At 32.8% G+C, this 27,813-nt stretch overlaps 1 protein-coding gene across 21 annotated transcripts in view; it reads left to right on the forward strand.

Annotated features, from left to right (window-relative positions):
- The window catches only part of LOC126764684 (RNA-binding protein Pasilla), a 117,106-nt gene that overhangs the window by 48,744 nt on the left and 40,549 nt on the right, over window positions 1-27,813 (forward strand). For 2 of the 21 annotated variants that reach the window (XM_050482353.1, XM_050482344.1), the window contains exon 1: window positions 14,641-14,834. The exons of 17 other annotated variants lie outside the window; for them this stretch is intronic. The gene's annotated coding sequence lies outside the window, so the exon portion shown is untranslated. Of the gene's footprint in view, window positions 1-14,640; window positions 14,835-26,416; window positions 26,644-27,813 lie in introns of those variants that run through there. 2 more of the 21 variants (XM_050482371.1, XM_050482366.1) reach the window with 1 other exon arrangement.

Raw genomic sequence — 27,813 nt, forward strand, 5'->3', positions numbered from 1 at the left:
CCATATCACGTGTTGCCATCTAATTTTTTTCATGCTGCCATTGTTGTCACGAAAAGTGCTTGCATACCTTCGCAGGCACTTAACATATTCCATTCTATTCTACTTTTGTTTCGGCTTTGTTTTTTTTCACCTTATAGCTGTGCCACGAAAGCTTACGTTGCTCTGGTGCCATAGAAAAGTGAATGAAGTGGACACTCTTCGCTGTGGTTAAGGCTTTTCAGCTATTTTTGGGTGAAGATGAATGGTTGAAGTGCTGAAAGTGAGATTTCTATAGTGTGTGATTGTGCTTACAGAATAGGAGAATGTAAATTTAGATTTGGATTTGAGTAACTAAAAGCTGCAGGGAAAAAATTTGAAAATCCTATTTGCTACTTTATGCTTGTTTCTGTAAAGATAGTGCAAATGGATAAAAAGGTTGAAAACTAGTATAAAAGTGAAAACTGAAACCAGCTTCGCTCAAAATTCTCCAAATGAGTTGGAAATATCCATTCTCATCATGGCATATGTTTTGACAGTTAAGTTGTTGGTAATGTTATTAGATGGCTTTGGTTAATTTTTTTCAAAACAGTGTTTTCTTCAGACCGGTGGATCTAAGGATACGGGTCAAACTTGACTGCAAAAACAAAATTTCGCAGCCCGATTCAATTTTCGATATCACGGTTGGGTAATCTCTGTATAAGTTTAGGTTATCTTTCTGTTAATTGAAAAATGTGCTACGCGATTTCGCACCGGTCTTAGGATCAGAGTTTGGAAACTATTAATCTCAGCCACATATATATTTATATAATATATATACATATATCAATCTGATTCATATATAATATGTATATATTATATATATAATTTTGTATATTTATATATCACCTCTTCTATATAATTTTCATGACTTTTATTTATTTTCTAACAACATGAATGAATACAATTAAAATAAGTAACTACGTGCTCAATGCCGGTTGAAATTTTTTAATTATCGATAATAAAACAATAATGAGTAATTAAATCGAGACTCTAACAAGGCAAACGAGACTTCAACTTGCTTTGTTTCTTTTTGTATTTTTTCACGGTTTCGTTGCATGAGGATTATTTCATTTTAAATAAGCTTTAGTAATGAAGTTGTAGCACAAACGACTATAAAAAAATGTACACTCATACAAGCACACATTACACCTGACATGCATTTATTGACAACTTAGCAAACGCGTGATTGAGTGACCCACTGACTGCTTGACGGACTGACCGATCGGCTGACTGACTGACTGACCGCCTGACTGGTGCACTAAGCACCGCGTCGACATGCTAACTTTTTGCTCTTGCTCATTTAAATAAATTTTGTTACAATAATCGCATTTATTGTCTGCCTCCAAAGACGCCATTGCGAAGCGATTAGCTGTTTTACCCTGGATTATCAGTGCTTCGTGGCTATTTTTAAGTCCCTTGCATATATTTTTATTTATATGAGTATTTATATGTGCTTAATGAGCTAATTTTTATGTGTATTGCCGATTAGTAGTCCGTTGATGCTACTGCAAATGTTTGGACTATAAGCTACCCTGCAGGAAAAAGTAGTCACTATAGGCTCTTTTGTATTTCTTATGGGTTATGCGTTGTAGATAAATAAATTGTTGTTATTATTGATGAAGGCTGTTGTAACTACATGCCAACTAGTCAATATATGTGAGAAAATCTACTCATAAAAGTACTGAATATAATAAATTTTTAAAATTATTGGTTGCGTCTTCATATTTATTAAATTAGCAAATTTTTTTATTAACGAATGCAGTTTTTTTACATTTTTAATACATATGTGCCTTACCTCATGTTAATAATTAAAAAAAAAATTAAAATAAAAAAAAAATAAATTATCAGCAAAAAATTAATTAATAAATTAATAAAAAAATTAAATTAATAATAAAAATTTAATAAAAAAAATTGAAATAAAAAAATAGTTATCGGCAAATCATTTTTATTCTAGTTTATCACACTCAGTATTTAGAGTGAATTTATGGAAAAAATTTGTGAACATAATAAATTCTTACAATTATTTGTTACATGTTTCATATTCATTAAATTAGCAAATTTTGTTATTGCGAAATGCAGTTTTTACATTTTTTCCTCATGTTAGTAATTAAAAAAAAATAAAATGAAAAATAAATTATCAGCAAAAAATTAATGAAGTTAATAAATTAATAAACAAAATTAAATTAATAATTAATAATAGAAATTTAGTAAAAGGATTACAAAAAAAAAATAATTAATTATCGGCAAGAAATTTACATTCGAGTTTAGCACACTGAGTATTTATACTGAACTTAAGGAAATTTTTTTAAAAGAAATTTTAAGTATTACATATAAAAAATAAATTTAAAAAAACTCATGGAAACGGATAACAAATAAAAAAAGTTATTTTTTTTTCATACATTGCTAAAAATAAAGATAATGAAATAGCAAATATTTTAAAAACATTACTATTTTTTATTTTAATACATTGTTAAAAGTGAAATATCATAAAAAAAATATATTTTAAAAACACATAAATAGTTTAGTATTTTTGATGATTTATTAAAAAAAAATGTTTTCTTTATTGTCATACATACATATATGTATGTATATTTTGTTTTAATTTTTTAATTATACAAATAAAAAAATATGTTTAAAAGCACAAAAAAGTCCAGTTACAAGAGAGAAAATAACGAAAAAAATATTCCTCACATTTTATAAAAAAGTAAATTTTTCCTACAGGGCTTCTTGCTGATGACTACTCTTTCAACATCGTTTGCAGCGCTTCAATAATGATGTCATTTTCTCAATACTGTCGTTCAGTTTGTTGCTTTTGCACAGCATTTCTTACGTTGTTGTTGGTTTTGATTTCTGCTCAGATTCTATTTCATTAGAGTTTCGCTAATTTCAGTAGTTATTGCGTTTTAGAATGTCCGCCTGGCAGCCAGTTTAACTGGTACATCTTCACTCATTACGAGTATTGCACATTACGAACGAATATGAATATAAATAAACTAATACTAATATATGTAATTTATGAAAAAAAAATGTTTAATCCGACACAACTTGTTTTACTGCGTTTTCAATTTCGCCACCAGCAAAACAAATGATGCAACAATGATATTGCTATGCATGGCTGTACACACATACATACATATGTGTAGACGTGTGTGCATGTTTGTGGCTATAAAAAACCTGCTCGCACACGGCATTTCACGCCCGTCGTGCTTTATTCATTTGAACAACTGTCGATTAATTTAGTCAAACATTTTTTATAAAAATTGAGTTGAAATAAAAATATATTTTTTATTTGTTTCTGCTTCCAATTTTGCTGTGATTTTTTTTAATTTTTTTGAATTCTTTCCTCAGCATGATTTTTTAATAATTTTTATAACATTTAAAAATAATATAAAGTCATTGCATACAAAGTTCGAAAATATTATCAATAAAGGCATTCCTAATGCATATTGCACACTCACTATTGGTTTGTCTACATATATATATATAAGTATGTACATATGTATATACCTAAATAAGTCTATATGCCAGCGAGTGAGAATCTATAAATATTTATACGCCTAATCACTTGCTTTGATTCGCCAATCATTTGCACTTTGTACGCGAATTATCGCTCGAATTAATACTTACACATACATACACATCTATATGTGCATACGAACATACATACGAGCGAGTGCTCTTGAAAATGCTTTGTGGCAAACTCAATAAAAACCTCAACTTCAAGCCACTAATTTATTTATTAGGTATTTTTTTGTTGTTTTTGCTCTTTTGCCGTGCTGACATTCGTGATGCAAAGTGTTTGCAATTTCTTTGCTTTTTAACAATTGTTGTTGCTGTTATTTTCTGCTCATATGACTGCACATTTTACAAAGTTCAAGTTTATCGAGTTTTGCTACTGGAGGCCTTGCACTTTACTTCGCATACACACACAAGCGCAGGTATTCGTGTATATATGTATATATACAAACATGCATACAGCTGCTTATTAGCGACTTGTATGCAAATACGCGGATTTAAATAAACATAATTATATACATATGTATGTATGTGAGTGGCAAGTTGTACTATAAAGATATCGTGTTTGGGGGTCAAGTTCAGACTCTTGATGTGGCGGGCAAAAACTAGACGATATTGGCCGGTGAATGCTTAGCGCAGTTGGTGTGTGTGTGCCTCTCTATTGTCATGGCATGCATAAAATTAGCTTTGCGTTAGCGACATTCAATGCCTAATAAATGATGTCAATATAAAATATAAATATGTCTAATTGTGTTTCATCGACTTTATTGGAGACATAATGGTGTTGGCGATATTCAGAAAGTTTTCAGATGCAATTCAACAGTGTCAGAATTTCGATAATATATATAGTTATATTTGAAAGATATTGGCTCGACTTTGAAACCCTTTGAAAAAGTTAGACAACATTGAAATGAGAAGAAAGCGATAATGGTGTCCATGCTCCTTATTAGGAACATACGTACTGTAATGAATATAGATCTTTCCAAAAAGCTCAATTTCGAAATCTGAAGTCATATAATTCAACTTTAAAGGAGTACTACCAAAAAGAGAAAATTTTCTTTTCGGATTTGGTGCCATACCCTGCCGAGTGTGGTACAGTGTAATGATTATTCATTGATTGTAACCAAATCACCTTTGTATGGGTATTTAGATTGTAGTTTTGGTCTTGTGCTTAATCGACACCGAATATCACATGACTTTTGAATGATAATTCTTAATCAATAACACTTAGACATATAACGAATTTCGCTGTGAAATTGAGATGTGACCATTTCGAACTAAAAAATTTTAAATATTTCAAATGACAAAAATGAAATTTGATTTATAACCCAATATTTCATATTGTTTCATTTACGACCAATACCTTAACAAGTCATTACAAATTGTCTACTACTGGCTAAGCATTGTCAAATATTAAATTGAAACATTACGCTCCGCTTTCATTCCTAAAGCAGCTTTACAAAATTACAATTGCTTCTGCCGAACGTTAAAATTGAGAAAAGCGCCAACACAAAAAGTTGCAAACACATTTTGTCACATTGCACACAAAAAAAAGTTATAATAAAATCACTTTTTACTCCAGACATCAAAGCTTGACAACAACTCATTAAACGCCCTTCTTCTTTATCCAACCATGAGTGCATGCTATTAAAACGGTATTTAGCGCGCTCTCTCTCTTCCTCTTTACTGTTTATCAAACAAAGTGTATTTGCAAGCTCACGGTGATAAATAGAAAAAGATCGAGATATAACGCGATTGACCTCAAAGTTTGATAAGACCTATAACCACACTACCCGAGTATATATACATGTGTGTATGTATTTTTTAATAACGCTTCTAGTTGTAGGCACTGAAGCGTTTGTCAAGTGGGACACCAAGGAGATATGACTTGCAAGTATGGGACTGATTTTAGTTGAGGCACTTAAACCGAACTAGCACAAGTAGTCGGAGATAATGTCAGGAATTAAATACCGCAAATATACTATATGTATGTACTACGTATATTTGTGTAGTTGATGTGAAATTTTTTGACATGACGAGATAATGGGCCGGTGTAGTTGAAATTAATCGCGTGCGCGTGTGTGTGTGTGAAAATCTGCTGATAAGATAGAATAACCAATTCAGAAATGTTGTTGCAATATTAGGCAACGAGATTGGAAAAATACAAAAATAAATAACAAGGAAAATATAATGGAAGTGGAAGTAACGGCATAAAATAAAATAAAAGAAAACAGAATAAAATAAAACAAAATAAATGAAAATAAAATAAAAAAAAATAAAATAAAATAAAATAAAATAAAATAAAATAAAATAAAATAAAATAAAATAAAATAAAATAAAACAAAATAAAATAAAATAAAATAAAATAAAATAAAATAAATTAAATAAAATTAAATTAAATTAAATTAAATTAAATAAAAAAAAATAAAATAAAATAAAATAAAATAAAAAAAAAATAAAATAAAATAAAATAAAATAAAATAAAATAAAATAAAATAAAATAAAATAAAATAAAATAAAATAAAATAAAATATGATAAAGTGACAACAACTTAATAACAATTTGAGCACTTTTAATAACAACCATTTGCCTTTGATTAAATAATTTGTAAATACAAAAATGCAGTTATTTTCCAGAAAATGATTACATAAAAATATTTTTGCCGAACACTTGAAGATAACAGTTCGATTATTTTCGAGCAATCGTTTTCAAGCAGTTCCATTTGTGGCTTTATTTTATTTTATGAATTTTTCTTTGTATGTATATTTAAGTTGCATTGTTGCAGACGCGTTAGATGCTAGAAACAACAACAATTGTAAATATACAATACGCGATTTGGAATAGTATGCAAATGCGAAGGGAAACAATGAATGTAAATATATATGTACATACATACACATATGTACATATGTATATGTATATATGTATATTATATACTTATGTATATATGCATATATGTATTTGGCATACAAACAAATTTGCTAAGGAGACAGCGATTTTATATACAAGTAAATATGTATGTATATAGCAAGTTATTTTCATTGTTCTCTTCTTCTGCTTCTGCACTTTATTTCAGTGCGGCCACTTGTGCCACATACTTGAATGCATATGAATAATTGCGTGTGTGCATGTGTGTGTGCTGCAAAAATGCATAAAAGGTTTTTGTTTCACAAGTTCTTCTCTAGTTTTTACTTTCATCGCAAAAATAGCGAAAAACGTTGCGCTAAAGAGCATATATGAACGTTCTAAGTTCGACAAAAGCAATGCGAATAATAAAACGCCTCAGCAGAACTTTAAAATTCATATGAAATGAAAGTATTTTATATTGCATTCGCTTTGTTTGACGCTGAAAGCAAAATCACGAAATCCTTTAGGTGTGCTGCTAAGTCGCATAGCGGTAACCGAGGTCTAATCTATGTATGTATGATATATTTGAATATTAGAATCTGCTGCGTTCGGAACAAAATCTGGTGCTCGTTAAAGCATTGTTTTATACACTTGGTGGATTTGAGCTAATCGTAGCATGGTTAATGTCACACGAGACTTTTAATGGTTCGGTAATAGATTCGAATTCTTTCCAAAATCAAAGCAATGATGTTTTGGAATATTTTCTATTTAATTGACGCTAAAAAGGTTTGAAAATTTCTACTTTTAGAAATGGAAACTACTTTCAAATTCTGTAAGAAAAGAAGGAGAAATTGGTTTTGGATATCGCTGTAAAGCGCTTTCATAATTCAAGGAAGTATACTCGGGCTTGCAAAGCTACAGCTAAGGAAGATAGTAGAACTAAACGGGAGCGTGATTGAGATATACTGCTTTTAACATGTCTACTCTATGTGTTAGATTTAGTTTATATAGAAGCAACTCTCTTAAAGTTCTTGCTTCATTGCTTCGATGTTTTACTTACTATTTATACTGAGCTCTGCTATATTTTCTAGTATTTCGGTTCTGCATATTTATGTATCTACTCATAACCTCAAATTTATATTTACATACATATGTATGTTATACTTTAAAAGTAACATCGAAATTTACTTTACTTTTAAGCTGAAAAAGTTGAAAACTTAAAATGGAAATTTTTCGTACTTTTTGAAAATCCATTAAAAAACAACAAGCAGTTGTATCGAGTGCACGCTCACATATTTACATTCATAAATAATGAAATATTTTCGCCTTTCAGTCGTTGGGCTAACGGTCAGCAGAGAGCTGGCATAATGCCCGATATTCATATGTTGGCCACAGGAACGTGGCAAGGCCTGTCGCATGCCACTCACTGCTTGCTATTAACATTTGTATGCGTGACCAAAGCTATTTGGGCTTTGCAACATTTCTGCAGCCCTGCCAGCTCCCCCAGCAGCCCTTCTTTCCAAGTTTTATTATATATATGTATGTATGTGTTTTGTATATGTTGTTATTTTTTGCTGCTTCACCGATTTATTTTCCATTAGCGTGTAAGAGCAGGTTGTATACGAAGCGCCGACGGGCTGTTAGAGCCTGCGGAGAGGGCGGCAGCGTGTGCTCAAGGACGTTTACAAAGTGGTTGCTCTGGTGTGCAAGGCAGAGCAACGTTGGCTATGGCTGCAGCAAAGCAATCGGCTGCGCAACACGCAACGTTGCACAGGAACTGACATACAAACAGACATGTATACCTATATAAATCTTGTATATAGAAAACTGCGGGGTCTCTTTTAATTGCAATGCGCGTTGCTATGCATTGCCACAATCACCCATGTTTATGTACATGCCTCAACGTGTGCTAGTTCGTCCGCTGTAAGCCCTTAGATATATGTATGTATGTCTGTTGATTGTTGCTTTTGTTGCAATTCTATTTTCGTCGCTGCTATTTGACATTGCGACTACAATTCTATTGCCATTGCCAAAGCGACCGAGCAAGCGAGACAGAACAAGACGGCTAAAACTCATATGATAACATTTGCACACACTCTCTCTTTCCCTCTCGCATTTGCTTTGGCGCTTTTCGCTCACTTCTGTTTGCTTTGTGCATTTTCTTATGCGCAGGACGCGAATGCCGCAAAAAGGAGACCCGGAAAATGCCACGTGTGCAGCTGGCTGCAGCCACCAACGACGCGCTGCATTGCATAGAACATGCGCTCCACCTCACCCCTCGTCCAGCAACACTAGGCGCCTGCAGCCGAGCATAAGTAGGTCACATGGTTGCAAAACGAGCAAAGCTGCAAGCGCCCAATGCGAATGTGGTGCCAAGTGTAATGCGACAAAATGTGTCTATGAAAAATGTCCAACGAAATGAGTATTCGCATGTGTGTGTGTATGGGGGCCACCAAATGTGCCACCGTTTGCAGTTACACACTATGCATCGCGCTTTAAATACGAGTTCTTGGCTATTGGTCAACCTAAATTTTGACAAGACTGCTTCGATATCTTTAAGCTTTGTTGTTGTAGTTGCGTGTTGCATGCATTGCAACCTTTATACACTGCATGTTGCCATGTTTGAAGCTTCCGCTTGACCACAAAGCAGCAACATATCTCATTTACGCATAGCTCTCTGTGTATATAAGGCGCTCCTCTCTCCCTCTGAAAGCTGATTTTTGGCATTCTGCTTTCTCTGCGTCTACGCTTTAGCTGCAGTGTTGCACACATATGCGCTGAGGCACTTACTACGTTCCATTTGCAGCACTTCACATGTGCTTATGCACACATTCGCACGCATATGTAAGCATGTATGTAGCCGTATGCCGAGACATGTGCGCGCTAGCCGTGGTTTTGCGCAGTGCGGATTTGGATCCTTGAAAACTGCAACGCGCACGCACGCACACACACACACACCTGGTCATAAAGCATAAATTACCGACTGAAGGTCTTCACTGCTTACTTTCGCAAGCTCGTATTTGTGCATTGTGCGTTTGTGTGCTCATTGCAGCTTCTTTCCGTTTGCCAAGCCATATTTTTTAGCGCTTGCTTGTGATTTTGAAACTGACAGTGTTGTTCCGCCAGCCTGCGGTACGTGGGTGGGAAGAAGAAGAAGTCGAAGCTGGCAAGGTGAAGTGGATTTGAGGCGCTTATCGACGATATACTTTGGCCAATTGTGACACACACACACACAAGAATATCAATGGCCTGCTATTTTATGCGCATTGTGCTAAAATCACTCATACGCCACGTCGGCACAAAGGAAAAGCAATGATACGTATACGTCCTGTTGGCCTAAATAGCGCATTTTCGAGTATTTTAACGCAAAAAAATTTCCCAGTCAATGCAAGTATCGTATGTGCCAGTTAGATCGCACTGATGATTTATTATTTCAATTTTAGGTCATAGAGGCTTGTATGATAGATATAATTTTATGCATCGGCGCATGGTGCGTTTTGACTTATTACCAGACTTTGCAACGAAAAAGGTGATAATAAAGTTTTATTTTCCCTATTTATTTCGTTTTAACTTCATTGCACTCCACCTGGCATATAAAAATAATCAACATTGCGTTATATAAAACCAGTTAATTAAGCTATTTCCCCACAATTGCATTATCTGTTTACTTCAAAATGCAAACTCCACTTTTTCTATTGCAAGTAATTATACATTTATATAATATTAATGCGTTTTAAGTTGCACTTTGCGTGATAAAGTTATTTACTTGCAGTAAAAATTAACCTTTGTAGCTGGAGCCTAGTCTAATGTGCATATCGACGTATAATTACTGCTCGTAGCTGTAGAGTTCCATAATTATTTCATATCGCTATTGCAGCGAAACCACTTTTCTAAATTAGTTTTCAGCAAGTGTGCCCATATAAAATTATTAATTTTTTTAATATAAAATTAAAAGGCAATTATACAAATTATTCTTTAATTAAATATATAAAGTAGTTTTTTTTATTTTTTTATTTGCATTTTTTATTTTGCTACTTGTTGCGTATGCAAATTTTAGTCTGTCAGAAAATTACTTTTGCTCTACTTCTATAAAGTACAATTTTGTTAAAAAAAATAAGAAATATATTCTTTGTTTCCAATCGTTATGAGTTTTATTCGCAAAAATGTGCTACTATTGGTCGATTTTGGCCGATTTGCATAACTTTATTTGCTAATCTTTAGTTGTATAGTATTTTTGATATTCAGGCCTCTGAATATGACAGAAATTACATTTTTTAATTATTATTTTCATATTTATTTCATTATTTATTTTAAAACAAATTTTATATTTTAATTAAATTTTAATTAAATTTTGATTTTATTTAATTTTAATTTTAATATTTCCATTTCTATTTTATTTTTAATTTAATGTTAATTTTAATTTTAATATTAATTTTAATTTGCTTATACAAAAATATTTAATTCTTTTTTAGTTTTCATTTCAACAAAAAAATTTAATTTTAATTTTAATATTTCAATTCTTATTTTATTTGTAATTTAATTTTAATGTTAATTTTAATTTTAACTTAATTTTAATTTGCTTATACAAAAATATTTAATTCTTTTTTAGTTTTCATTTCAAAAAATTAATTTTAATTTTAATTTCAATTTTAATTTTATTTTTCATTTTAATTTGCTTTAAAAAAATGTTTTAATTCTTATATTATTTTTATTTTTAACTTTTATACAAGTTTTAGTTTTTAAGTCAATTTAATTTCATTTTTAATTTTCTTTAATTTTAATTTTAAATTTCCTTATACAAAAAAAAATTGAGTTCTTTTTTAATTTCAATTTTAATTTTAATACAAATTTAATTTTTTCTCAAGTTTAATTTCATTTTGAATTTTTTTTTTTATTTAATTAAAGTAAATTTAAATTATAATTAAATAAAATTCAAATTGAAATTAAACTTTTTTGAATTTAAATAGAATTAAACTTGATTAAAATTAAAAAATTAAATTAAAATTTTAAATTAAATTTAAATTCAAATTTTAATTTGAAAATATTTTAATTTTAATTTCAATTTGAATTTAGTTTTATTTTAATTTGTCTTTTATAAACAATTTTTTAATTCTCATTTTAATTTTAATTTAAATTTTAGTTGTCATTTTAATTTAATTTTTAATTCAACTTTAATTTCTCATTATAACTCTAGTTCTAATTTCAATTTTATTTTTTTAATGAAATTAAATTTAAATTTTATTTGAATTTTTATTAAATTTTAATTTTAATTTTGACTTTAATTTTAATATTAATGTAATTTTAATTTAAATTTAATAATAATGATAATCAGACCTCTGAAGATGGAAACGACTATGAATAACTCTTAAAGAAATCTGTAAATAGCTTCTCATTCTATCTTCAAAATAATAACTAAATATTCATTGCTATTTCTTAAAGCCACCTCGTGCAGACACAAACAAAACAACTTTTAAGCGAGCTTCCCAAATAAATAAAGCCTTTGTGTGATTTAAAATTGACTTCCTACCATTTTGCTTTGCTGTTTTTGTGCTATTTTCAAGCTCAATTAATAAAGCTGTTTGGAAGTGTTTATTACTCTTTAGTTAGTAGCGTTTTGGCTAAGACGCGTTTAAGAGTCTCAAATGATTAGCTACAAAGGTTTCTACATATCCATTTAAAAGTGAGCGGCTGTCAGGTTGTTTTTTTCATAGCGCTAAGCTATACGCAAACAACTCACACAAAAAATTAATACACAATTACGTCTATGTGCACACACACACTCACATACATAGCTGTAGCACACTATCTGAGAATTGCGTTTAAAATTCATAATAATAAGCTGTTTGCGTACATAATAAATACACAGTTTTTAAGAGTATGAATATATCCACACATACATACATACATACTTTTCTACAAGTTGGGCTGGCAAAAGCAACAGCAAAAGCCTCAGCAAATCGTTCTTAGCTTACGTCATACACATGACTATGCTGTGCTCCGCTGCCATGTATTTGGTTGGATGGATGTGGAGTAACATGCAATAGACGAATAGCGCAAAGTGGAAGTTAGAGATGGAGCAGTAGCGCGGAAGAATTTCTAAGTCGACGAAGCAGCGTGAAAAAGGCGCGCACGAAATACAAAGTAAACAGATAATGAAACGAGAAAAAAGCGCGCGTTGGTAGGAGTGTAGTGGTGCCCGCGGGAAGGAAGCTTACAAAATGTGGGGGTCGGAGTTGTGTTGCCTTAGGCATATTTGAATACGCTATATAAGCGTGTGTGTGTGTGTTTATGTGTTGTGTGATTTAGTGCCGTTGGTGTGTACTTTTTGACTGCGTGTCACAATCTTGTCAAAATCGTAAAAGCGCACAACCACAACACGGTAAACTTGATACGCGTTAATGCTGGTCATACACACACATATATACACTTACATACATACATAAAGAGTGTACATTTGAATGTGGAAAAATATTGTAGATAAGAGTGTCGGAGTCGGAGGCAAAATATTGATTGCTTGGAAGATGTTGAATATTTAGTTTTGAATTTAATTTGTGCCAGTGCTTATGCTATGTACCTCATTTATGTAACACTTTTTTATTATATAATTATTGATTTTAATTTTCTTATTGTTTATAACAGCTGCATTTAATTTAAATTTATTAAGTATTTTGTAATACAAAAATATATTTTTTGCGGTTTTAATTTTTTTTCTCACAGTTAATTTCCGCAAATAAATATTTTATTTGACTTACTTTGAATTTATATTGAATTTGAAAATTAATATTAATTTCAGTTTTATTTTATTTCAATTTTAATTTTAATTCTAACTATAATTAATATGTAATATAATATAATAATTAATTACAATTTTAGTTGCAATAATATTTATTGCTAATTTAAAATTTAATTTTTATTTTAAATTTATATTAATTAAAATTTTTAATTTACTTCATTTTTAATTTTAATTTTGATTTTAATTCTCATACTAATTTTGATTTTATAATGAGTTTTAAAATGTATAATGATCTTATCTTTGTTTTACTTAATTTTTAATTTCAAATTTTAATATTAATATTAATTTTGATTTTAATTCTCTTACTAATTTTTTTATATTAAATTTTAAAATTTACTTTTTTTAAATTGATATTAATTTTATTTTTATTTTACTTAATTTTTAATTTCAAATTTTAATTTAATGTTAATTTTAGTTTTGATTTTAATTCTCATACTAATTTTTTATATTAAATTTTAAAAATTAATTGTATAAAATTAATAAAAATTCAATTTTAAATTTAATACTAATTTTATTTTTATTTTACTTCATTTTAAATTTAAATTTTAATATAAATATTAATTTTGATTTTATTTCTCATACTAATTTTTTTATATTAAATTTTAAAATTAATACAAATTTTTTTTAAATTTACTTAATTTTTAATTTCAAATTTTAATGTTAATTTTAGTTGTGATTTTAATTCTGATGCCAAATTTAAATTTTGCTTTCGCTTGAATATTTATTTTTACCACCGCTCTGCCAGCAGCATAACTTCTATTTTGATGACGATTGTTTTTATTACCTTTTCTACCTGTGTCCCGCTGTTTATCTCCCGTTTTTGCAAACTATATTCGACATTCTCTCAGAATTCTTCAACGTGGCGCTTTTACACCGTCCCTTACCTTATTCACATGTGTGTATTGTTGTTCTGGAGGCAGTCACGCTTTTTTTGTTTTTGTTTGGCCACAAAAAGATTACGTGCGCACATATGTAACAAAATATTTCCCAATTAAAATTCTATTACTGCTTGCACTTATTAACTTGTTGTTGCTTTGTTAGTTCTGCCGTCAGGCATCCACTACGCAGCAGCAACGGTGCGGCGACGGCGCAGCAGTAGCGTGTAGCAGCAACTCTACAAAGTGTACACAGTGACAACAATTTGCATATATTGGCGCACACAACAACAAAGCACACACGCATACACCTAAATATATGTATGTGAGTACATTGTGCGAGTGTTGATTGTGGCTTCATCGGCAATCGGCGCTGGCCAGCCGACCTGGCTCGCTGACTGATTGCTTGCATGCTTAGCTGGCTGCTTCGCTGGCTAGTTAGCTAGTCAGCTACATCACTATGTACAACTATATGAATATATATATGTGTGTGTGTATGTGTGCTCATACGTTTAAGGAGGTATGTGTGCGTGTAGCTATGTGGCTGGCTGACTGACTCTCCAACTCTTTTGGCCTTTTCGGCAGTTCGGCGTTTTAGTGCGATTCCAACGTTTCACATCGCTTGTTGTTCATAATCGTTGTCGTCGTAGTCGTCGTCGTCGTCTTCTTCGTCGTCGTATCCGTCACTGTTGCCGTCGCTTGCGTTTTGCGTCCGCATCCGGTTCACGTTATCATCAAACAGTAAAACAGAAAAAACACCACAACAACTCGAGAAGAAACGAAATGTATGCCAAAGTGTTGGAAAAAATAGATTCAAGTGTATTTTGAAATTTCATAAAAGTGCTGAATTGTGTCATACATACTAAACGAAATCGCTTATGTTATGAGTAATTTAAATGAAGTGACAATGGATTTGCTGAGGGCATAATAGCAATTTTGAATTTTAGCAAATTTAGCGTGAATTTCCGTAACTTTAATTTAATTATATTAACGGCTGCAGATGTTTGCAGTAAAAATGTTGAAATCAAATCTAAAAACAATATTCCAGTTAATAATAACACAACTGAAATGGAATCCAATAAAATATTAAATAGTAAATGCCATCAAGGCTGACTGAAACATAAAAAATAATAAAATAAATAACCTCAAATAGCACTCATCTTACTTACTCAACTTGTTGGTAAAATCAAAATCAACTTTTAAACTCTCTTGCTTCTTGCTCTTCGCTTGCGCTTTTCAGAATGTTTTAAAAATTCGCTTTGATTTCGGCATAAACGCCAAAATGTGCTCGTCAAAATTGCTACACATTTCATTTTTTGTTTCGATTTTATTCAGCAAGACTTTTCTTCAATTTGCCGCTGCTCACCCCACTGATTTTTATGGTTCCTACGTCGCGCTGCTTTTTACGCTTTTCATTCGTGCGCTGCCGTCATCGTCGCCGTTTCCGTTTCGCTTTCGTTTTCACTTTTGTCTGCTGCTTCTGAAAATCACATTTCTGCACTCGTTTTATTTTCGTGCCCATTTTCGTATTCCTAGCTATCTAGGTTTAGCACTTGTCTCATGACGAAACTTTTGGCAGCCAACACTAAAACTGCACACACACTATATACAAGTATATATATACTCGTACATATGTGTGTGGATACATCTGAGGGTACATCTCCCTACTTGACGCCCATTTGCCGCCCTTAAAGGCTGGCTGTTGGCTGCTCGCCGTTCGCTGCATAGTTTCGTGTCGCCCTCGTCCAACTATTTTAAAATAATTCGTGCTTTTTGCTGCTCAAATATCGCATGCGAATTAACCTTGAAAGCTGTCGCACAGTGGGCACAAAGCACGTGAGTTTTCCTTGTTTTCTCTTTTCTCTTGTTCGCTTCCCTTGTTTGTTTCGCATTTGTATGCGCTAATTTCGTGTGGCTTGTGCGTCCAGCGCATGAATAATTCATGCAATCGCCACTTCTGTAGTGTATGTGTAGCGGCGAGCGTTGCTAAGTTGCTATATAATTCGATTTCGAATTATTCAAAAAAAATATATAAATTTTCTTCAATTTGTTGTTTGGCGTTCGAATTTGAGTTATTAACACATGTGCGCCATTTACATGCTGGTCGAACAAGCGCCTTCAATTTTTTCTTATGTGTTCGTTCTTGTGGTGCCTCTTTCGGCACCCTCGCCGCCTCACTAGCTACAACAACACACCCAGAGACGTGCACATATTTCACGCTGTTAAATATTTATGGATTTTCCTTTGTCAAATGCCCCGTAGCGTTGTGCTGATATGCGCCCAAGCACACTTGTTTGCAACCTGTTTAATTGCATAGATTTGTAGGAAAATGTGTAGTCTGCTTTTCAGCGCCGCACGCTCGTGCACTAATGATGAGCGCTTTGTTGGCTGCAGGTGTCAAGGTTAGATGTTGATAGTTCGCTTCTGACTTAAGGGCTGCAATCACTGTATACTTCTATGTGCACATGTGTGTGTATGTGTATGTGCTTGCATGGCTGTGCTATAATTACACAATCTCAAGCACTAATTGCTTGTATGTGCTGGGCGGGGGCGCGGTGCGTTGTGGCTTATATTATGCATAAAATTTTTCTGACATAAAAATGCAAATATAAAGTGCTTGTTGTTGCTATTGTGTATGTGTGTATTTGTTTAAGTTTTGTTATTTCCAATTGGCCTTGTGTGTAGGTTTAGCTTTCGGGAATTCGTTGAGTGCCCTAATCAACTGAATAAAACACAAGAAATGCAATTGAATTTGCTTTGTTATGAAATAATTTTTAGTTTTAGTGTGCAAAATGATATTTTTCCTTAAATATAGACATTTTGCCTTAACTTAATAATTTTAATTGAAGGTAAATTCGTGTAGTTTTGGAAGTTTTTAGAGCTTGGTTTGTATTTTTCAATTATTCATCTATAACTTTTCACACCTCTAGAGCTCTAAAGTTGAAAATTTATTCTAATATGTACAACTTTCCACATTCATAAGAAATGCAATCGATCAGAATTTTTTTTTCATATGCTCAGATCGCGAATTTTTAATTACAAATTTTCAATTCTTGTTAAAAATTTTTAGAGTTTCCAAAATTTTAAAATTAAAAAAAAAATTTAAATTTTAAAATTTTTTAATTTTTGTTTTCTTTTTCAATTTTTAATCCCACATATTTTGTATTAAATATCAGACTTTCTATGTTTAATTCCAATTTCGTGAGATAAGTATTAAAAATCGATCAAATATAAACTGTTTAAATATGTAACTGATGTTAATGTAAGATTGAAGGCTCCGTGTGAGCTCTAGTGCAAAATTAATTTTTATTAAAAATTTTGATGATTAATTTTTTAGTGCATTATTAGCCACCAAGCTTGTGGTACTATAATTCTGGACTTTCCACATATGCAGCTGCACTTTCTAAGATCTTTGAGCTTTAAAAATATTGAAATCTTCAGCCTTGCAGGCCCTACGAACACCTAATGTCGATCAAGTGACTTGAAATGCTTTCTAAATTTTGCACTTTTAGTATAATCAGGGTCGAAATATGACTTATTTGAATAACTATCTCACTGAACTTCAAATATTGGACTAAAAGTAATAAAATTTTTGATTGAAATGAATTTTCGTTCTAAAATACCGCTAAGTGCAACCGTACGCAAATATATATACACATACAGCACAAATTGTTCATAAGTGTAGCTACAAGTATATATGTACATATATATGCAGTATGTAAGTACATAATTGTGCACTGACTCACACGCACATATGTCAGTGCTAATCAAAAGCACAAATAATGCTATATGTATGTCAAAATACTTGAAAATTTGCCACAACTTCAACGGAAAACGATAAGTGAGCACTCAAAACTCATCAATGTGGGGACTAAAATGAGTTGCGTTTGCAAAAAAGTTATCTTGTAGACGGAAATACTTTGTGAGCAAAAAATTAGCACAGAAAATCGATTAAAAAAAACTATTTTTTATAGATAAGCAGACCAGCGTTTTGCTGGAGCACTACTAGTGTCGTAATGCCGTTATAGCGTAATAACGTTACCTGCGATGGTCAAATTAATGATTTTTCAATTTTTTTCACCATTCACAAACAGATTGAACATAAAAGTATTCGCGACTATTGGCTTATAAGCATTATGTATATACACAGAGTTGCCTTTGCTATGTAGATAAGCGCCGTAGCCAAAATTATATATACATATGCATGTTTGTATGTGTGCTTGCTTGTGCGGTAGAAGATGCTAATCAGAGCGCACTAATTCACTGCTCACATGTTTGATTATTTATTCGGTTATTCGGTTATTGTTGTCAAGCCGCCACGGGCGCTGTGCTCTGTGACGATGCGCTAACTATAAATATTTTTATTTATTTTTTTGTATAAATGCGTGCCATATGCGTGTGGGTTTGTTTCTCGGCGCTATTATAATAATATATAATAATTTATAATTTTATAATTTAATTTTTCCCTTCTGATTTGGCAAGAAATCTGTAATTAAAAAAAATAGAAAAAAAATTATAACAGCTTTACAAATAAAAGGATCTGTTAAAGCTAACGGCATGTAATTGACAAGTGTCATTGGTCAAATGCTGCATACCGTTAAAAAAGCGGACAGGTGCATCGATATATTTGATATGCCACTAGCACATCGTGAGAGTGTGTGTGTTGTTTTATCCGATGCAAATTGACTTAAAAAAACGGCTAAATATATATACTACGCCCACTTTTCCAAAACAATTGGGTACAAATATGCCCCTCCCTACTGCGATACACACACACACACGTTATATTTACATATATATGCATGCTTCCTTGCAAATTTCGCAGCAAGCCATGCTATTTTAGTTACCGTTATATTCTACGGTTTTCTCTTCACTTGCATTCATTTTCCATGCAAATGTATTTTAATATAATTTTTTATTTGTATTTTACTGCTATTTTTGTTGCACTATAAGAAATAATTTAAAATGATTTGTTGTGCGCTTTTCAAAATGAATTTAGTTCAATGTCAGCGGCGTCGCAGCGGTGCCGCACAGCATACCGCATACTCACGCATACATACTAAGCATTCATATATGTGTATATGTTTGGTGTGTGTAGGTGAAACGCCAGCACAGTGTCACAAACTGCCTTTGAATTATGAGTTTGCATTTGTTTGGGTCAGTGGAAGAAGCAAAGCAAAAACATGAAAATAAAATCGAATGAAATGTCAGAGGTGTGTGTATGAGATATACGTATCTCATAAATATGAAAAACATAAATTTAAACATAAGTCAAAAATGAAAAGAAAACTCGGTCATTCAGGTATTTTAGGCAGTCGGTCTAATAAATTGGGTCAACTAAACCGAGTGCAGCACATAACTAACACGTGCGTACATATATGTATGTATGTAGGATATGCTGATGCCATACAGTGCTAAAATGTGCTAGGTTGAGGGGTATTTCTTTGAATAAGTATTTGAAATGGGTGTACATTTTTCTAAATTTTGGAATATTTGGTCGTACTTCGCCTTGAAAATGGAGCTGTTAATAAGACAACAACATACTAAACAAAAAACTGGAATATAAGTAAATGAATTTGAAAGTTGTGTAAAAGTTATTGAACCGAGACATTGTGATTCGCGCAATTTTGTGCAGAACTCGAAAGATTTTATTTAATTTTATGTACTTTTATTTATTTTTAATATTTTTATTATGTGCAGAAGCGATAGTTATTAATATGGACACTAAAATTATTTAATATTTAGCATTTACTTACAAAATGCAAAGAGAAATGTAAATCTGTGTGAATTTAGGGTCACTAATAACCAACGTCAATGCCATGGCGTGGAATTTTTTATTAAAAAACCTTTAACTTGGGAAGCTATGGGAACTATACTCAAAGGCACTCAAAGCAATATTTCTCATAGCAAAAAAGAGCATAACATCATATGTGACCTGGTCTACGGAAAGGGGGCTTAGGTGTCAAAAAAAGGAGTACAATTAATGAGATAACGAGAAACTGACGATTATTTTTAACAGTTTCTCCCAGAAAACTAGTTTTCGCACGTTAGCTCCCTTTTCGTAGCATATTTATATGGCTACATGCCATAGTAGTTCAATCCGTTTGGAGACTTTAGTGAATCTTGGACAATAATCTGTGCCAAATTTCATTTCTCAAATAATTTTTTCATATACGGATTTGATTTTAATCGGTTAGTTTTTGTGGCAGCTTTTTGTGGTCTAAAATCGGCGGTATCGTTGAAGCTACTCATTCTTCTCTTAAAGAGAAAATGGTGTGTCGAAAATTTCACATCGATATCTCAAAAACTGAGAACCAAACAGGCGGACATTGCTAAACTGCCTCAGTTCGGCACGTTAATCGGTTCTACATATCGTCAACTAAAATGAAAAACAACGAATTATCAAAAAAAAAATCGAAAATTGCTGCCGGATATAATAAGCAATATACTTATAACCATTTTATAACCAAAACTCAAATTTTTTTCAATATGAGTCTGTGGTAACCAATATATAACAGATATAATAACCAATTTATAACCATTTTTTTCAATATGAGTATGTGATAACCAATATATAACAAATATATAACCAAAGCTTAAATTTTTTCAATGTGAGTAGTTTCTATTTTAACGTTTTTCCTTCGCTTGTAAACTTATGAAAAGTGATGTTACGTTATATAGAATTTTCCACATTTCCTTCTGGGTGACAAGCTTAATATACCCTATTCGAGCTATGACAAGAGAAAAAATTGTGATTTTTTCAGTTCAATCCTTCAACTCAAACATTATTTAGCGATTAATAAGAATATAATAAATGAAACTTTTTCCAAACCCCGTTCTTTTGACCAATGTAAATGTCATAACTCAGCATGATTTCGCAATCAACACTGCAGTACAAATTTACGCTAACCTAAAGCTAACTCCACGAAGCGCATATGACTTTCATTTAGTTTATAGTGAATACGAGAGAGTGAGATAATTTCAAGCACAATTTCCGACACATTTGTGGCAAACGCTCTGTTGCGCTTTCTGTAGCCACAAATGCCTGACCATTTCACAACAACAACAAATGCTTGACACCTTTCACGCCCATAACGCACAACTCGATCCAATTAATGTGTGTCAACCGCAGACATATTCGCACCGCCGTTGCGTGTTTGGCGAAATTTTGCGTCGCTTTGCGTGGACGAACACTCTCGTCAGCTTCAACGTCAACGTCATGGCATTTGTGCAGTTAGTCAGAGCACCGCTCACTCATCTGTCGACGCGATGCGTCTGCCTTAACCTGATTTTGTGGTGACGCCGTCAACTCTTCTTCGCCTTTGCTTGAATTTATTGATAATATTTGTCTTTCCTTTTTGTTCTTCAAATGTATTTATTTATTTATGCAAAAAATTAACTTTTACGCCGCCTCACTTTGTTGTTGTCGGCTATTTATAGCCGTTTATGTGAACGCGTCTCGCTTTAGTGCCGTGTGTGTTGTGAATGTGTTCATGCGTGCGTGTTTTTGTTTTTGCAATGAGCTTGTGTTCATCATGATTAGTTGCTAGATTAGTTGATTGCATAATCACAAGATGAAAGGCGCAAAAGCGCAGAGTTGCACCCAATTATAAATTTTTACAGACGCACACACACTGACATGCACGCAGCCATAAAAATTTATGAATTGCCATAAATCAGCGCACTATGAAGAGGAGCCGATTGTATCACGCAATTATGTGTCAGTTGTACGCTGATTTACTGTAAGCGACAAGTACTTGTAAATTGCAAATAGTTTTGAAAAAAAAAAATATTTTTTTATAAGCGCGGTTTACTAGTTTTAGATTATTTGATTATTCCTTTTTTTAATTCTTAAATTTTTCCCTCCTTAAAATAATTAATATTCGAAATTTTTTCGTTTATTGCATACTTTTTTGATTCCCCAAAATGCAAATTAAAATCGAAAATTCCAAAAAAAAATAAATAATTTTTGGGTATGTAGTTTTACTGACTATTCACAGGCTTTTAAAGCTATGAGTGTATTAAAATTTTTTTTATTTATTGTTTTATACCCTTAACAGGGTGCCACAAAATTTATAACACGTAGAAAAACACCTCAGTGACCCATAAATTATATACATAAATATGTAATCAGCATGACAAGCATACGGATTTACCCATGTTCTTCTATCTGTATGTATGCGTAAGCGATCTAGTCCCTTTGGGTTTTGAGATATCGACCTGACAATTTTCATACGCGTTTTTCTGTCCAAAAAGGTGTTCATATGTCGGAACTATCGATATTGGACCACAATATGACATTGCTGCTATACAAACTGATCAATCAAACTCAAGTCCTTTTATGGAAAACTTTGACAAGATATCTTCATTGCAAGCCGCGCCGAACAAAATGTCAAGATCGGACCACACTATACATGCAAATTGAACGATCGGTATAAAGTTCTTGTACTAAAATTATTATTTTTTTGTCTTTTATAGCTTTGGTGCAACTGAAATTCACGTTTTTTCTTGTTGTTTTATTTTTTGGTTTTTCAACTCTTTTTTTTTGTTATTTCGTTCCGCACCACAGTGCACAGCGTAGTGCACATTTTTACAACCGTATCAAATAACCAGCTAATTTACTTGGCAGCGCTTCTCTACAACACGCTCGCAGCGCAACGTTTCCGATTAAGTACATATGCACATGTATGTATGTGTTTTCTAATTGTTTAAATTTTCAGTTTTTTTCGACTGCTACGCCGCAGACTGCGGGCTGAGTTCACTTGTTTCTTTTGTTGCTGCCTAATTGTGTACCAAGGCAATTATCAAGGTTTCATTTGCGTTCAGCTTGTAATTACACTACCGTTGTGCTTATACATACGGACATGTGTGTGATATTGCTTATGTACACAAGCATATACATATATTATATATAGAAGTATTTAGACTGACCACTTTGTTTATGTTACGTTATGTTGTGTTGTTGTTTTGGGCCTAAATTTTTGTAATAACAAAACTGGCCGACATTTTGGCTATTAAAGCGCCATATACATAAAAATTAAAAGTAATAATAAACGGTTAACAGTTTACATATCCACATAAGTACAAAAGCGCTAAGCAAGTGAAAAAAAAAATAAATTTCATAACAAGAAAAAATTAATACAAATGTTAAATGAACTAAAGTAATTAGAATATTACGCTTAAATGTGCAAATAAACACACAAATAACTCTATTAGCCGCCATTTAGTTTAATTTTAGCTTTCCGCATAGTAAAAAACCAGTTTATTTCACTTTCATTGCACGCTAATTCGCTGCGACCTAAAAACCGGGAACAAAGGGCGCTAACTGTACTTTAAGTAGATAATTAACTAAAGAGTACTGTAATTAACAGTTACGCGCACTCAAGCGCATAAAATATTTGATGCTTTTGGACTACGTACTCAGCGCTCGCTGCAGCAATGCAATACGCTCAGCCAGTGCACACTGCGTATGAGTAATATTTTTCCCCCTTCATTTTCGTTTTTGTGTGCTGTTTCGTGGCAATTGCCGCTTTGGCATCGTAAACTGCTTTGATTTATGCTTTCGTGTCACCTGCACACCCACGCACAATGCGCCGAAGATCTGTAAGCGTGTCATTCAAATTTGAATTTTATTAACTTAAACAAAAATATAATCATAAATTCACAATTCAATGGCGTCGTCATTAATGAGCTCATGTTAAACATATCTATTGTGTATTCAAGGCGAAGATGCTGTTGGCGGCCACTGAAATGAATTTCATAGTGTCACAAATATTTCTAGTTGTTGTTAATAAATTACCTAATCGCTGAATATCAATTTCAAGTATAAAACATAAAAGCAGATAAACATATATACCTACATACATATATGCGTGCATACATGTAGCTGATTTGCTGATCTCACACAACGCGCTCTTGACACTGACCAAAGCGCTGTCGCTGCCTTTACTGCCTTCGAAAAACACACAGACACAGATGTTTGCCATGAGTTTTCTATGCGCATAACTTTATTTTTATTAGTTTTTGCTACGCAAGTTAGCAGATCTAGGAATTGGAAGGTAGCGACAACTTAATGCGTCAGTGGAACTTTCAAGCGAGTGTGTGTCTGTGCTGCAGCTAATGATCAACTTGTTTTGATATTTTGTTGTAACACATCTAGAGACAATAAAGGAGGTGTTAAAAAGTTATTCAATAAAGTTATAGTGAAAACAAACAATAGTGTGAATGTTAGGGAAAATATTAAAAATTACAACTAAAATTAAAATTAACAACGAAATGTGTATGGCGTGTTGTGTGTAGGTGTTTCAGAAAATGATTTTTCAAGTGATTTTGTATGGGAAAATGATAAACCCACGTTAGTAGATCTTCTGCTTTCAAGTTTTGCTTTGTTTATTAAATTATTATTAATAGAAAATTAGCAAAAAACAGACACCATCTCTGTAATCTCTCTTTAGTCAAGAAAAACTTCTAGATATGTTGTTTTTCTTGACTAAAAAGAGATTACAGAGACAACATATATTGAAGTTTTTCTTGACTGAAGAGAGATTACAGAGAAGGTGTCTGTTTTTTGCGTTAAACCAATCATTACTAAAATTTTGGCCCTCTTGGAAGAAAATCAGTCATAGATATGTTGAAAAAACTTTAATGGCTGAAAAGCTCAAAGGAATTTTGTATGGCAATAACCGTTTGAAAAATGTTGCCTACATTTTGGCTCGCAGCTAAAAATTTTGTTCAATTTTTTTGGAGAAAAACTGAAATTGTGGCCCTCTCAATAGAAAATCTGTCGTAGATATGTCGGAACAATTTTAACGCCTGAAAAGCTTATAGAAATTTTGTACGAAAACATTCGTTGCTGTGATATTACAAGCTAGAGTAATAACAGTTTGAAAAATGTTGCCTACATTTTGGCTCGCAGCAAAAAATTAGAAAAATGACTTACAATAATTTCAATAGAACACAATTTTAAGCCACAAAAAACATTTTTAAAATAAAAATAATCGCTTAAATGAACTTCAACTTTCACTACTTGGAAAATCTACACACTGAACATTCTATAGTGTGGAAAACCCAATATTAAAAAGCGAAATGCTTTCTACTCGCTCTCTACCAACTTTGGTGTTCCTCTACTAAACTTCCTTATAGCTCCGGAATTTAACATTTTTTTGAAGACTCGTGATTTGAACAAAAATTATACAAGAAGCCATTTTAGCGACCTTTGACCCACTGTACATACGTGCCAACTTTATTTCCATTTCAATGTTTCGTGAGGACTTCAATTATTTTATAAATATTCTCAATACATATTCGCTGCGGCGTATATATGCGCATATATATATATCTTCACGCTACGTTTTTTGCCATTTTGGTATTTCAATTAACTGTTGTGTTGTTATATCTCTACATTGTTTTTACTTTTTTCCCCCACTTTATTTATTATTCAACACTATTGTGTCTGACTGTGTGCTCGTACTTGTCAAATAAGTTTACGTGCGGCACTGTGGTTAGATAAATTAAAAACGTAAAACGCAAAGCAGAGAACCAGCAAAAAATAGAATTGCTGGCGCGCAAATATAGCGGACTGGCGCGTTGGCACACTAATTGACTGGCTGACTAACTGGCTGACAGCCTGACAAGCGCGGCTGAATGGCTTTGCGTTGATCGTGACTCGCTTGATCGGCTGCCTGTAACGCAATATGTGTTGTTGTTCTTATTGTTGTTGCCCGACTAACTGGTTGGATGTTTTGCATATTCTGTGCCTTTATTACCAAATATTTCACTCACTCCGTTTTGATTTTATTTCAATTTTATTTCCATTTCGGTTTTGTTTTTTTTTTTCGCCACTTTGTTGCCGTTGAACGGCAGCTGCGCGCCAACAGGTAGATTATTGGTGCGCGGCTCAAGTCGCTGGGTGCTGTCTGCGCGCTGCTGGCTGATGAGGTAATACCGACGCGCAGCTGGCGGAGCGCGCTTAGCGCTGCGCTTGGGAAAACAAGTGCGAGTGCGTAGCGCAGCGTTTGCGTTGGCGCCTTTTTCTTGTTATGTACACATGTACATAACATATGTGGCGTATTTGACATTTTGTTCGTGTGCGCGCTTTGTGTGAACATTTACACGAATTGCTTAGGCGAGTATCAGCGCCGAACGAAATACCAATTTAATTATCGAACATTCTTTGCGGTGCGCGCGCGGCAGCGTGAGTGTGTGAGTGCGTTTGCCAGTTCAGTTTCATTGTGTGCGTGTGTGTGTGTGTGAAGTCACCTTCTTTACTGCTACTCTCCACTGGCCGCTCCGCGCGCTTTTGCGTGCTACTCAACTTGAGCTTTTCACATTATCGCCAGCGTAGCCGACCAACACGATTCAGTGAGACTCGCTGCCCATTTCAATCGTTTCAAAGCTGTGAGCTGAGCGCGGTACTTGTCGGCGTGGCGCAGCGTGGCTTAGCATTTGTCAGTCAACAATTGAAGTGTTGTGGCGCGAAGTGAAGCTCAAGTGACAATTTCGTGTGCGCATTTGGAGCATAAGCAACACAACAACACTAAAGGCGCATATACAGTTACGATCAAGCGCAGTGGCTTGAGTGTGCGCGGCATTGAAGTAAGGCGACCTTGACTTTAAAGTGATTACTCGCCGTCACAAGAGCGCGCGGAAAAAAGTCGCACATTTCATTATTTTTATTACAAAATTCATCGGTTTGGTATTAGTGATTGGTGCGCTGCTTTATTGTTGTTTTTTTATTGATTGTGTTGTGTGGAAAATCAATATTCTGATTTTATAATTTGTTTATACTTTCAAACGGCTGTAAGACATAAAGCGCCTGCACTCAAACATCATCAAATCTCTCATCATTATTGTCTTCAAAGTGCCTCTAAAATGATTTCCGTGCGGAAGTGAAGCAATTTGACATTCAAAAAGCAAAAATCCTCGTTTATTTAACATTGAAAATATATAATGAAGACAAACATATACACATGCATATAATTATTGTATAATTAAGCGCTATTGAAAGATAATTATACATATACATACAAATACAAGTGTAATTCATATTTGGTTCTCTTTATTCAAACTCCAAAATGCGCCAACGAAAGACATACAAATTCATTCTGTACAAAATTTCATGCATTCAACTAAATGTGCACAAAGTATATACATATTTTGGATTTTCGTGAAATATTTGTTAATTTTCCGCTGGGCCGCGTGTTTTAATTATATGCATGTGTATGTATATGTGTGTGCGCTTTTTTCTAACTCACTTCGCATTCGATTTATAATTAGCGTGCACTGAGTGGAAACAAATTGAAGCAATAATAATAATTTCTTTTAATTGCAACACACACACACAAACACGCGCAGAAGCTGTAAATATGATATTATTTAAATACTGGACAGCGGCTATTTATAAGCTGTGACATTCATGCTACAATAAATCGCAAAAGAAAAAATGAATATTATTATAATTGCAACGAAAGCTATAATCACACAGAAAATATGTATGTATATGCAAGCATACAGCAAGTTATCATTAACCAACACGATATGAAACAGGCGGGCACTCACTGGCGTAATTTAGAATTCAATATTAAAAATTTTGCCTTAAATATTTGAAAAAATATGCGCCTGGTTTCGATAATTTCGCTTTATCAGCACAATGTTTGGAAAAAATCAGTGTAGTTGGCGTAAAAAAAAGTTAATAAAAAAATTATAATAATAATGTAGCTTGAGTGAAAAAGTTGATATTGTTAAAGAAATTTAATGGATTTATAA

Source organism: Bactrocera neohumeralis, chromosome 2 (genome assembly GCF_024586455.1).
Source record: "Bactrocera neohumeralis isolate Rockhampton chromosome 2, APGP_CSIRO_Bneo_wtdbg2-racon-allhic-juicebox.fasta_v2, whole genome shotgun sequence".
Classification (NCBI taxonomy): Eukaryota; Metazoa; Arthropoda; class Insecta; order Diptera; family Tephritidae; genus Bactrocera; species Bactrocera neohumeralis.